The sequence below is a fragment of the Parasteatoda tepidariorum genome, chromosome 4, assembly GCF_982258835.1.
Source record: "Parasteatoda tepidariorum strain Cologne lab strain chromosome 4, Ptep-v5.0, whole genome shotgun sequence".
Lineage (NCBI taxonomy): Eukaryota > Metazoa > Arthropoda > Arachnida > Araneae > Theridiidae > Parasteatoda > Parasteatoda tepidariorum.
The window spans coordinates 10,203,364-10,215,916 of record NC_141758.1 but is presented as its reverse complement, the minus strand read 5'-3'; the positions used below and the strand labels follow the sequence as shown (position 1 = coordinate 10,215,916).

Genomic DNA, 12,553 nt, shown 5'->3' with positions numbered 1-12,553 from the left:
TGGAGAACTTTGTGACCCAACAGATTTAACTTTCAACTGTCACCATTTATTACACGGGGAGTCTTCAAGGGATGGATTCAAATTCCCGTTCTCACGACCGTGAGTCCAGCACCTTGCCAACTAGGCTATCCCGAACTATTATATAAATGAAATAATATTTAGTAATTGCAATGATTAATATATTGAATTTTAAAGTTGCTAAGGAGTAGGTAAAAACTTAAAAAATACTTATTAAATTTATTATTTAAGTATTTTGATGGTGATGTAAACACACAAAATAACTCTGAATAACTTTCGATCTAATGATAGGATTTTCAGATTATAAATTTTCTCTATATCCCTGTACCCATGGTATAGCTAAGAGACCGAATACAAGACTTTCGATTTCTCCGATTTTACGAGATTGTACATGGCATGTACTCTCGGAGGGTCTTGGCTGAGTCAAGGATCGAACCCCGAAAGATATTTTAATAGAAAATGAATTAAAAAAAAAAAAAAACACGTTATATTGCTTTGTTAAAATTCCAGAGTATACTTTAATTTCTCACAATATACATTCGACCCTGCGTCAATCGCAATCAGGAGTGCAGTGTGAATGGTACTTAAGTGTTCTTTTCAAATTTTGCGTTTGGGGTGAGCAGCAAAATATCAGCTCAACTTCTTATTGTTTGTTGACTGTTCACCCTCGTGAGGGTTGCAATCACGTAAGTTTTTATAAAATTATTTATTCTTTTAATTATTATATTTTCAGTACCTTTTCTTCTAGATAATTTATAGGGGATAGTTCCGTATAGTGATCTGTCGTACCAACTGCAATTGCCAAGGTACCAAGTAGATTTTAAACTTGTTAATGTTTTCAAAAATAACACGTAGATGTTTGCCCGGGGATGTCTATTAGTAGGACTGGGCGATATAAGAAATTTTATATCGTGATGCATCGTCAGTTTTGCATCGCGATATAGTATTTTTGAAATTCATTTACTTGTAAGGTGCAGAAAGTCGGATTTCTATCAAAACTTCATACTCAGATTGATTTAAATCAATTTATGAATTTGATGTATATGTTTTACTTAAGAAAGATAGGATTTTCTAAAAGTGATCGCACAAATAACGAAAGATTTCTTAGTTTAAAAATAAATAATAAAAAAAAAAAATAAAATTGAAATTTATCAATATATTTACCTAACAATATAGAAAGAAAATTCAAAAAATAAGTTCGTGAAAAATTATTTGTATGCTTAAAACAAAGTGCTAAATAAATTACACAAAAAAAAGCACTTTTAAAACAACACTACTTTTTGTCATTATTATTTCAAATAAATAATAAAGTTAAATTGAATAATTACCGAATTCTGAACGAAAAAACAAAGTAAGGTTTAATTTCTTAAAAATAAAAACAAAAGAATTATGATATTCGATAATATAATCAACTGACAATATTGAAAGAAAATTAAAAAACATGATTATACTCTTTAATAAAACGAAGTGCTAAATGATTTTAAAAAAAGAAGTCGTGGAAAAATAAGTTTTGTCATAATTTTATTTTTAAAAATGAAAACAACTAAAGATTTATAAATTTAAAATCAGTAATAAAAACCCATTAAATTATTATTTTATCCAAAAAGTCTTTAATAAATTAAAATAAAGTAAAAAATAGCCTAACAAATTTGACTACTTTTTAATTTAATTCTTTATGGGCACCTTAAATTAGATTTCCGTTTGTAATAAATTTAATAATGTAAAATAATACTTAAACATATAATATCAAAATTAATTTTCACATTTAAAAATAAAAAAGAGTTTTGTTTAAAAAAAAATTTACCTAATTAATACAGAAACACTTCTTTATAAATTCTTTTCAATAATAGATTACGTTCAGAACAAGGTAACGACGGCGATTACCAAGTCTGAAATAATCTACAAGAAACGATCAAATCACGGCAAAGAAGAAAAAAAAGTAAGAGGTGCGGAAAAGAACATGTGAGATCACGATATATGTTCTCAAAACTGATTCTGATTCTACCGCTCAGCAATCAAGGCCGTTTCAATATAACGATACGTACATCGTCTTTCCCAGCGCGAGTTGTCATCGAAACGTAAGAGATCCTTGCGTGTCTTGTATCGCTATATCGTTCGTCTTCTTTACGCGACGCTTAAATCGGATTTCTGATGCATCGCCTGGAACGAAAGTCGCTGTATCGGCCTGTCGATGCAGGCGTTAAATCAAAATGTCGCGATATATCGATTAATGGCCCAGTCCTAGCTATGAGTTATACCTTTCGAGTTGGTCCCTTTCAGTGATGTTTTTTTTTTGTTTCTCTCGGGACACTGCCCGGAAATTTCAAGACTTGGCGATTATACCCACAGATCATGGTACGGAAATCTCCATTTATTTTTATTCTTTACCTCGTGTAAAAGTGCAATGTTTATTAAAAAATTATGTGGAACTCGAGCTATAAATTGGCTGGGGACAAATCATAAATTCTATTATTATTTCATCTACCATCAGTATTCTCCCTAATCGTTTTTTGAAGGCTCTGCCTGAACTTTGATACCAATAAATCAACCCCTTTTCATAAAAATAAACCGGTATCTATTCAGATTCTATCTAACCGCTATCTATTCCCTAATTTATTCAGATTCAATTTTGAAAACAATTGATTCATTGTTTAAAATAAATATTAATTAAACATTGATAAAATTATCTGTCTTCAGAGGTCTGTCCAAGCCAAATTTATTACCGTTCAGGGGTACCTTCAACAATTCAACTTCAAAACAGTAGTTTCACAAAATACTTTTTCTTAAAATTTTGTTTTTGTGTCTCATACGAAATGATAAATCCATATTTTTATGTTGATTTTTTAATATAATTTGTAATTTTTACTAAATATATCTAAATTTTCACGAAACAGGTACCTCTCAGAAAAACCTAGACAGTCCTTTGGTCTTTAACATAAACAGTGGGAATTAAAATAAATAATTTTTTTATTGATGTTATCTTAAAGATATTTGTAACATAGAAAATGATGGATAAAATAATTGTGATTAATGCTGTTGAAAGTCTTTTGAATTTAGTCTCTGGTGTAAGATCGTCACTCAGAAGCGAATGCAATTGCCGTACGCAAACACTCGGTGCATATGGCAAAGTTCCAAAATCCTGAACCTCCGTCGCATGGAAAGACATATGTTCATGCGTCTGACTGAATCTCACAAGATAATCTCTTCTGAGATTGAGATTCGAAAGGGGTTTAGGTAGCCCAAAGTGTTGCAATAAGGCTTTGTGTCCCGAATCTTAGAATTAAGTCGCTGAGCACGTAACTTTTGAGACTAAATTTTAAGACTGGTATCCTACAACACTAGTGATGCTCTATACATTAATAAGCAATTTTGTTTTTCTTTCATTTTATTGTTATGATCTTCTGTTTTCCCAGTCTTTTTTGATAGTTTGATGTGAGCTTTTTTGTTATCCACAATGCACACATCTATATTATGTAAAGCAGTTAAAGATAAAGTATCTAACAATTAAACTACTTTAAATTCACTCCTGCTATTTTATCAATTGTATGAAGGACAAATGTTCTGATAGCGATACCCATATTCACATTTTTGTTTATATTCTGTAAAGTGACTGAAAATTTACTACAATTTTAAGATTATTTATTACCATTTTATTATCCTTATACGAGCGTAATTTGCTGAAAATTGTTGTAAACATAAATATTTCTTTTAAAATGTTCATTCCATTCTAAACAAGGTATTTCGTATTTAGGGCAACAAAATGCAATTTATTTTTTTCTATTAATTGACTTTCTTTTCAGTTCATTACTTTGGATGAGTTAAAAGGAACATTTGAACGTAGAATCTGTTGATCATTAGGATTTCGTTTCCATTCATCTGTTTGAGAGGATGGGTAAGTTTTGTTAGTGCAAAAAATAATCATTTTCATTTTAAAATTTAGTTAGAATTAAGAAGCTTTTTTAATTTTTCTTCAATTAAATGGGTAAACTTCTTTTTATAATGTCTAACTTTTATTTCATAACTATTTTTATTTCATAATCTGGAGTGATTTTTGTGTATCTAAAAATATCAAACTCGAAACTTTCTAAAATATACTAGATCCTGGAAAGCACTTTGTTTACAAAAATTAAAAAAACCTGAAGTAATTAAGGTTTAAAAATAAGGTTTCCAATTTTCTTGTCGCCATCGTACTTGTGAATCAGAATTTTGATATCTGACATAAGTATTAATTTGAGTTTTTGCATAGCATTAAGAGTTATTTGGAAAATTTTCAAAAAATTGCAAATCACAGTCACATAGTGGTTCGGGCCAAAGCTGTAGCATTACTGAAGCCTCATTTCATTTCTAATAATTTATTAGAAATGAATTATTATGTTTTTGTTTCTCAGTATTCAAAATGATTTTTAAACTAAGATTTTTAAAAAAATGTTTGTGCGTTTTTTGTAGCATTAGAAACAAAAAGAAAATTCTGTTAAAGAAATTATAAGCTGAGTCAAACGCTTGACATTTCTTTTGGAAATAAATATTTTTAATGTGTCCTATTTTTTCTTACTGTTGTCACTACCACTGCTTTTAGTTTTTTTTACTTATTTTGTCTTTTAAAATTTTCTTGAAAAAGTCGAATGTAGTGACAATTTTGTCACCAGATAATTAGTTGAATATTTTGTATTTAGTTAACTGATCGTTTGCTTTTTTGTTAGAGTCTTCGTTTAGGACAACCTTATTATTTTATTACTAATAATTTTTGTAGCATTGAAGTCATTTTTCCGGCTTACTGTTATGGACTTAAGAATTTGTATTTCTAAGACTTCATAATTTGTTAGAAATTTAATCTTGCAAAAATTAACAAACTTAGTAAGAATTGCATCTCACATAATGGACATAATTATACAATGAAAACCTCTCAGGAGAGACCATTCTCTGTTCCTCGATAAAATGGACTTGGGAATGGAGGTTGGTCGTTCTTAGTGGTGTTACCTTCTTCGACTCAAAGTTACGTGATTTTTCGCAAACAATTTTAATTATAGACTGTCATTCTCTTGGTATTGAAATGTTCCTTGTGTTGATGTCGTGAAAACTGGATGGGTGAATAAAATTTTACGTTAATAGAAATTATCCCTTCTAATATAATTATGTGTGAAACGAAATGTACCAACTATGTATGGTGTAGTTTTTTTAAATAAATAAAAAATTATGTTTTTAAGTTAGCATTTAATTTTTTTTTTCTTCATAAAAATCAGCTGTAAAAGATGAGAAGGGATTTGTTTGTTTGAGATGCTGAGTTTTTTCCAATTGACTTTTTTTATATACTTAAAATAACTAAAAGTAATCCAACAAAAATTACTGATTAATCAAAAATAAATCATTCAACTCTGATTACTAAATTATCGTCTTTAGTGCAATTTGACTACAACATGAAGTTGTAGATATCTGAGAGATCATCAGAAATAATTCTTTAAATAAAAAGCAAGCAAATATTTAGAATACATTTTAAACTACTTATTTGTTTTGATATTTTATTGTGTTTCCTTATTTGACCTTTTCCTCATCTTGTGCAGAGATTTCGACCAATTGCTGGGAGAGGTTTTTATGGTCTCTGCTAAAGTCCATGGAAAAAATACCTTGCCTCCCTAAAGTGGTTGTAAATAGAGATCGCTACATAGAGGTGATCTTTCCTGGAGGTTTCACTGTATATGGCATTTTAATGCAGGGCAACAGTTTTATTAAACAGATGTAGAATTGTAATTTATTGATGTTTAATCTTTAACTTTCTTCCAAGCAATAGCAATAATTATACCTATTATTTTCATATATTCAACAACTTTTAAGAAATGTGTTTTAAGATTACATTTCGTCCGTTAAATTTCTATCTTATTTAAAATAGGACACAGTTGTAAAAGCTTAAATATTATATTTTATTTTTTCCATCGAAAATAATTTTTCCTAATTGCTAATATTTATTGAAGAATAGTTAATGTATAATTTATTTTATAGTAATTTTATTTATTTATTTTTGAATAAGAGAGAAATCATATTTTTCTACTGTTAAACTTCTAATTGTTTTGTTTACTGATTACTTTTTTGCCTTAAAACAATTTTCCCTTATAAATTTAACACTAGAAAGACAAAAGAAGCCAAATTAACCCCTTTCTCTTTTTTTTTGGTTTCTCTATAATAGACAATTACAGTCTTTTTTTTTTATAATTTAATTCTTCATGCATTCAGAATTCCTTGAAACTCCCAAAAAACATTTTATTACTTTACTTGTACCATTTGTAAAGTTTTTTTTACGCAAAAAACATGTACTTTCCGTAAACATAATTTTATTATACCACACTTGTCCATCTGCCGTTCATTTACAATAGCTGTGCTATGAAAGCCAATACATTCTTGCTTTCATTTGATTTTTTGTGATTAAATCCTACTATTTCACATGGTCAATAACTATCTGTATTATAAATTTTGCCCTTATGTAGCTGAATGAAAATGTGGGTTTGATATAATGTATTTTTATAATGTTAAAATTCAATGGTACCCACTGAAACATTGTTAATAGTTGACAAAATTTTCTAGTTCTGAATATTTAAGATTTTTTAGTTCAGTAAAAAAAAGGTGTTAGAATGGTATGATGTAAGTGATATCAAAACTAAAATAGCCTTAGCAGATGGAGGCTGCACATGTGGCCTCATAACGAATCAGGAATCGTTTTTGATTGCATTACTTACAGAGGCCTTTTTTGAGTTAAAATGTTTAATAAGTAAACATTTGGCAAAAGAAAACAATTTTACTTTTGGTTTTAGGAGAGAATTTCCAATAAGTTAGGATTGAAAAAAAATTAAAGAGATGCTGTACTTGTTTATTCAAACACTAACTTACTGAAAGTGCTGAGTATTTCTGACCTTCCATAAATTGTTCCAATTTAAGTGCTTATTTAATCATTCATGCCTTAGCAATATAGAAACATGTTAAAAATACAGTGTTTAGTTTAATCAAATATTTAGAATGAAATACCACAGAATTTCAATGATCAAGCCTATAATATATTTTTATTAAATAATTATATTAAGATTTTGGATGTCTAATCACTAACCCCCTCAGTCTTTTTAAGGTATACAGCAATGTTCAGTTTTTCTAGTGTTAAAAATTATGCAATATTTTCATCCAGGACTATATTTATTTTATATGTTTTCATTATTATTACAGGATTGTCAACTTTCTACGCTTTTTTTTCCAAATATTTATTCTAGTGCTACATAAGTTTATGTTTTAGGATATTATTTTCTATTTATTTTAGCCAATTTTCCATGCCAATTCTCATAAATTCATTCATTTGCAATGAGATTTTGTTCTAGGTCTTTTGTTTTAAGGCTGTTGGCAAATTTAACAAAAATTTTTAAAGCTTTGATTTTTAAATGTCCACCACTTTATAAAATATTTTTTAAAATGCGTATAAGCTGGCAGACCTGTTATTATTTTCAGCATAAAAATAAGCAAACAGCTACTGTCATTTGTTTATCTAATGTGTTTTAATTTGATTTTTTTATTTTGCAGTTATAATTCGAGAATTTATGGGAATAAAGTTCATCAATATTGTATATTGAAATTCAACATTTATGTATGTCAAATACTTTTGTAGATTATATGTGTAAAAAAAATTATTAAAAGTACTATAAATGTATTAAATGTATTTAAATAAATGTTTTCAATTTACATGTTTGTCTTTATTTATCAAAATTCTATTTTTTGAAATCTATTACATATTTTTTGTAAATTGTACTTATAAACTATAGGAAATTTTTTTTCCTCTTCAATCTTAATGTTAAATTAAAAATAAATTATGGAATGCTATCTTGTTTTAAATGTAGGAAAAAACTTTCTGTAAGTTAGGGTCCGCCAAATGATTAGAGTCTCAAGCTTTAATTTTGCTTAATTTAATTTCAATATTATAATGAAACTTCTACATAATCATAGCCGATATTGACATAGTATTCCATACAAAAAAATTTTTTTATATATTATTTTCAAATGTAAATTGGACTAACATAAAGATGTTCGAATCATGCTTATTAAAAAATACATGGATTGTGGCGAAAAGTTATGGTTGTAACCAGCCAATTTTGTTTACGATGTACTTAGTGGTTCACCATAATGAAAACAGCAATATATATTGGTTTTTTATGTACCAACAAACAAGCTGAAATATGGGTAATGGCTAGTCTTCAAGAATTAGTAGAATAGTATGATCATCAAGAATTAGTATGATTGTTGTTGGAATTCGTTCATTTGTGTTTTGTTAAACCATGGAGCAAAGTTGGATTAACTCATATCTGTTCAATATAGGTTGTTCCAAATTCTAATATGAAGTGATGGTCTATATTGATGGTACCAAAGAATAAAATGGTTTTTTTGTGACATTAAGTTGGAAACCATCAACACACGTAGGTTTTCTAACATGGGGTGATGGTCAGTTTTGATGGTGGCAGCAGAAATTAAGCTGGTTTTTGATGGAATGTAAGTTGGAAACCAACAAAATATGTTGGTTCCTGATTATTTTTTGTGTTGGACCATCAAAAAATACCATCAAACCATGTTGGTTTTTGATGGATTGTTTTGTTGGATTATTGAAAAATACCATCAAAATATGTTGGTTCCTGATAAATTTTTTTGTTGGACCATCAAAAAATACCATCTAACCATGTTGGTTTTTGATGGATTTTTCTTTGTTGGACCATTGAAAAATTCCATCAAAATATGTTGGTTCCTGATAAATTTTTTTGTTGGACCATCAAAAAATACCATCAAACTATGTTGGTTCTTAATGGATTTTTTGTTGGACCATTGAAAAACACCATCAAACTATGTTGGTTTTGTCTATGTTGGCCCAACATAAATTTGTTCCAATTCCTAATATGAGGTGATGGTCAGTCTTGTTGGTACCATCAGGAATTAAGATGGAATATAAGTTGAGACCAACAACATATGTTGGTTCCTGATTAATTTTTAGGTTGGGCTATCAAAAACTACCATCAAACCATGTTGGTTCTTGATGGATTTATTTGTTGGACTAACGGAAAATACCATCATACTATGGTGGTTTTGTTCATGTTGGTCCAACATAAATTTGTTCCAATTCCTAATATGAGGTGATGGTCAGTCTTGTTGGTACCATCATAAAATATGATGGTTTTTGATGGAAATTCATGATGGTTACCATCATATTCATGTTGGTCCATCAAAGAAAAACCATCATAAAATTTGTCTTGGGTATTCAAAGACTACCACTACTGGGGACGAGGCAGACGTGTGTTTTTTTGCTAAAAGAAAAGTGGTAGATAAATCTTGGTGAATGTTTAAAATAAAATAGAATTACTTTTCAAATGGTTTGCAATTATTTCAGATTAAGCGTTTCCTGGAGTGTAATTTGTTTAAAAGTGTGGATCTTCGTGCGTGATGTATATCAATCAAATATAAATGTCTTTCTTATTTTCGTTGTATCTACCACCATAGAAAATTGTTAGCAACTACTTCAATAAAAAGAATCAGATGATAATTACAGAGATACCAACTTGCTCCGGACAGCAAATATATATTTTGAAGAGGTAGTTCATCAATTGTGATTCGTGATTTAATAAACTCAATTTAGTGGATTTTTATCCACCACTATTTCTAAATAATTCGTAGGCTTATATAATTCACCACTTCAAAGTACTCATGTCATGCTATACCTTTTAAAAGCAAGCAAAAATAGTCTAATATTTGCAAAATTTACTTTGTAGTTATTTACCGTTTTGTTTAATTATTTTGGCTTGTCCGGAGCAGTTGGCATCTCTGTAATTGGGTATACTTAGAGCCCCTGAATTAGACAGGCCGACTTATCATTTATTGTTGGAGCATAGAGCTAACATAAGCACAGCGAATAAATATTTTCAAGAGATAGTTTATTAATTGTAATTCTTGGTTTAATAATTCGATTTAGTAGATTTTAATCCACCACTATTTCTAAACAATGCGTAGACTTATATAATTCACCACTTTATAGTACTTTTTAAATGCATTGCATTTTTAAAAGCAAGCAAATATTGTCAATAGTGATGTGCCAATCGATTCATTTAAATGAATCGATTCTTTAGAATCAATTCACTAAAATGAACGGTTATATGAATCGATTCTTTGATTCTTTTTTTAATGGTCGTTATAATGGAAGAGTCTTTATAAAAGGTGGTCGTACAAATTAGTTTAGACTATTTTAGTATTTGAATTAGTTGATCTAAGTCAGGGGCTCTCAATATTTTTCTGCCATGGAACTCTAAATAATTAACATTCTTTCGGGGGAACACCTGATAAAAGTACTATCTCGTGTAGCCGCTGTAACCTTTCCACGGAACCATAGGGCTTTACGGAACACCAATTGGGGACTATTAATTTAGATCTTAGGCTCTAGGGTGCAGAAGCAGAATATTCCAGTTAAGCGGTCAGTCGAATGTGGCTAAAAAAAGTACCAATTAGAGAAACCCTTGCAATTCTTGGCGGAACTCTAGGGTTCCATGGAACACCATTTGGGAACCACTCTTTTAGATCCTATACTCTAGGGGTCAGAAGTTGAATGTTCTACTTGGGTGGCTATAAAAGTACTATCTCGTGTAACCGCTGTAACTTTTCCACGGAACCATTGAGCTTTCCGGAACACCAATTGGGGACCATCAATTTAGATCTTAGGCTCCAGGGTGCAGAAGCAGAATATTCCAGTTAAGCGGTCAGCCGAATGTGGCTAAAAAAAGTACCAATTAGAGAAACCCTTGCAATTCTTGGCGGAACTCTAGGGTTCCATGGAACACCATTTGGGAACCACTCTTTTAGATCCTATACTCTAGGGGTCAGAAGTTGAATGTTCTACTTGGGTGGCTATAAAAGTACTATCTCGTGTAACCGCTGTAACTTTTCCACGGAACCATTGAGCTTTCCGGAACACCAATTGGGGACCATCAATTTAGATCTTGGGCTCTAGAGTGCAGAAGCAGAATATTCCAGTTAAGTGGTCAGCCGAATGTTGCTAAAAAAAGTACCAATTAGCGAAACCCTTGCAATTCTTGGCGGAACTCTAGGGTTCCATGGAACACCATTTGGGAACCACTCTTTTAGATCCTATACTCTAGGGGTCAGAAGTTGAATGTTCTACTTGGGTGGCTATAAAAGTACTATCTCGTGTAACCGCTGTAACTTTTCCACGGAACCATAGGGCTACCCGGAGCACCAATTGGGAACCATTAATCTAGATCTTGGGGTCTAGGGTTCAAAAGCAGAATGTTCCACTTGGGTGGTCCAGTTGAATGTGGCTATAAAAAGTACTAACTAGTGGAACCCCTGTAATTTTAAACGGAACCCAAGGGTTCCGCGAAACACCATTTAGGAACTGCTAATCTAGGCAATGCTAATAATTTTTTTAGAATTTTAATATTTTTCTTTTTTTTTTAATATTTGTTTGATTCATCAATTTTATTAAAAAATAATAATTTTTTTAAAAAAAATTGTTAATATAAAGACCAATAATGAATAATAAAGATATTCGTAAAAAAATAAAATGTTAAATTCACTTATGATAATGAAAAAAATTCAAATTGTATAACGTGAAATAAAATAAAAAAATAGTTCAATTGCGTTTTAAAACTTAAAAAATTAAAACTTGAAAAAGTGAGAGGATATGCATTGATATTCAATAAGTTTGTCTAAAAGTATTCCTAACAAAAAAAAAAAAAAAGAAAAGGGGAAAAAAAAAGAAAATAAATAAAATAATTAAAAATATCCCTCCCCCCAGCAGTAAAAGAATATTTACTCTAAATACTCACATTTTTCGCAATAAACAGTTTTTCAATCATTAAAAAAATAAATTTTTCTTTTTATCTTTTCTTAAAAAAAAAAAAAAAATAAATAAATAAATAAATAAAAAAATAAATAAAAAAAACCTGTCTTTTTTTCTGAAAATTTTTAGTTGCTTGCCCCTTTTCATAACCCCCATCTCTCTGAAGGCATCTTTTAATTTTAGAAAAAAAGATAATAGCGAAAAGAATCGATTCGTTTCTCAAAACAGTTCCTTTAATGTTAAAAGATATAAAATCATTTAAACAGTTCAGTGAATCGAATGCAATGTTAAAGTATAGGAAAACGACTCAAAAGAACCGATTGGAAGTCCAAATCAACTCTTTGAGCCGATATCAATGTTAAGAGATACGAAACGACTCAAATGAATCGTTTAGAAGTTCAATTCAACTCTTTGAGCCGATTTCAATGTTAAGGGATAGGAAACAGTTCAAAAGAATCGATCCATTTGGCTTTATGATTCTTTTAATGCTAAGAGATAGGCAAACAGTCATTGAGTCGTTTATTCGACTCTTGATTCTTTTTCTCGCATTCGGCTCATTTTTAACCAATCAGAGAGCTGGAGAAGACAGCTTTTCTGTTGTTGTTACCATTTTTAAATTGTTGTTTATCAATAGAATTTATTAATTTCGTAGATGAAAAGAAAAAAGAGAGAGTGATG

At 29.8% G+C, this 12,553-nt stretch overlaps 1 long non-coding RNA gene across 1 annotated transcript; it reads left to right on the top strand.

The window, feature by feature from the left end:
• The first annotated feature begins 588 nt into the window (after positions 1-588).
• On the top strand, positions 589-7,728 carry LOC147810668 (uncharacterized). The gene is made up of 3 exons (XR_015432940.1): positions 589-704; positions 3,819-3,910; positions 7,570-7,728. It is a non-coding gene; the product is annotated as an uncharacterized LOC147810668 (long non-coding RNA).
• The last annotated feature ends 4,825 nt before the right edge of the window (positions 7,729-12,553 follow it).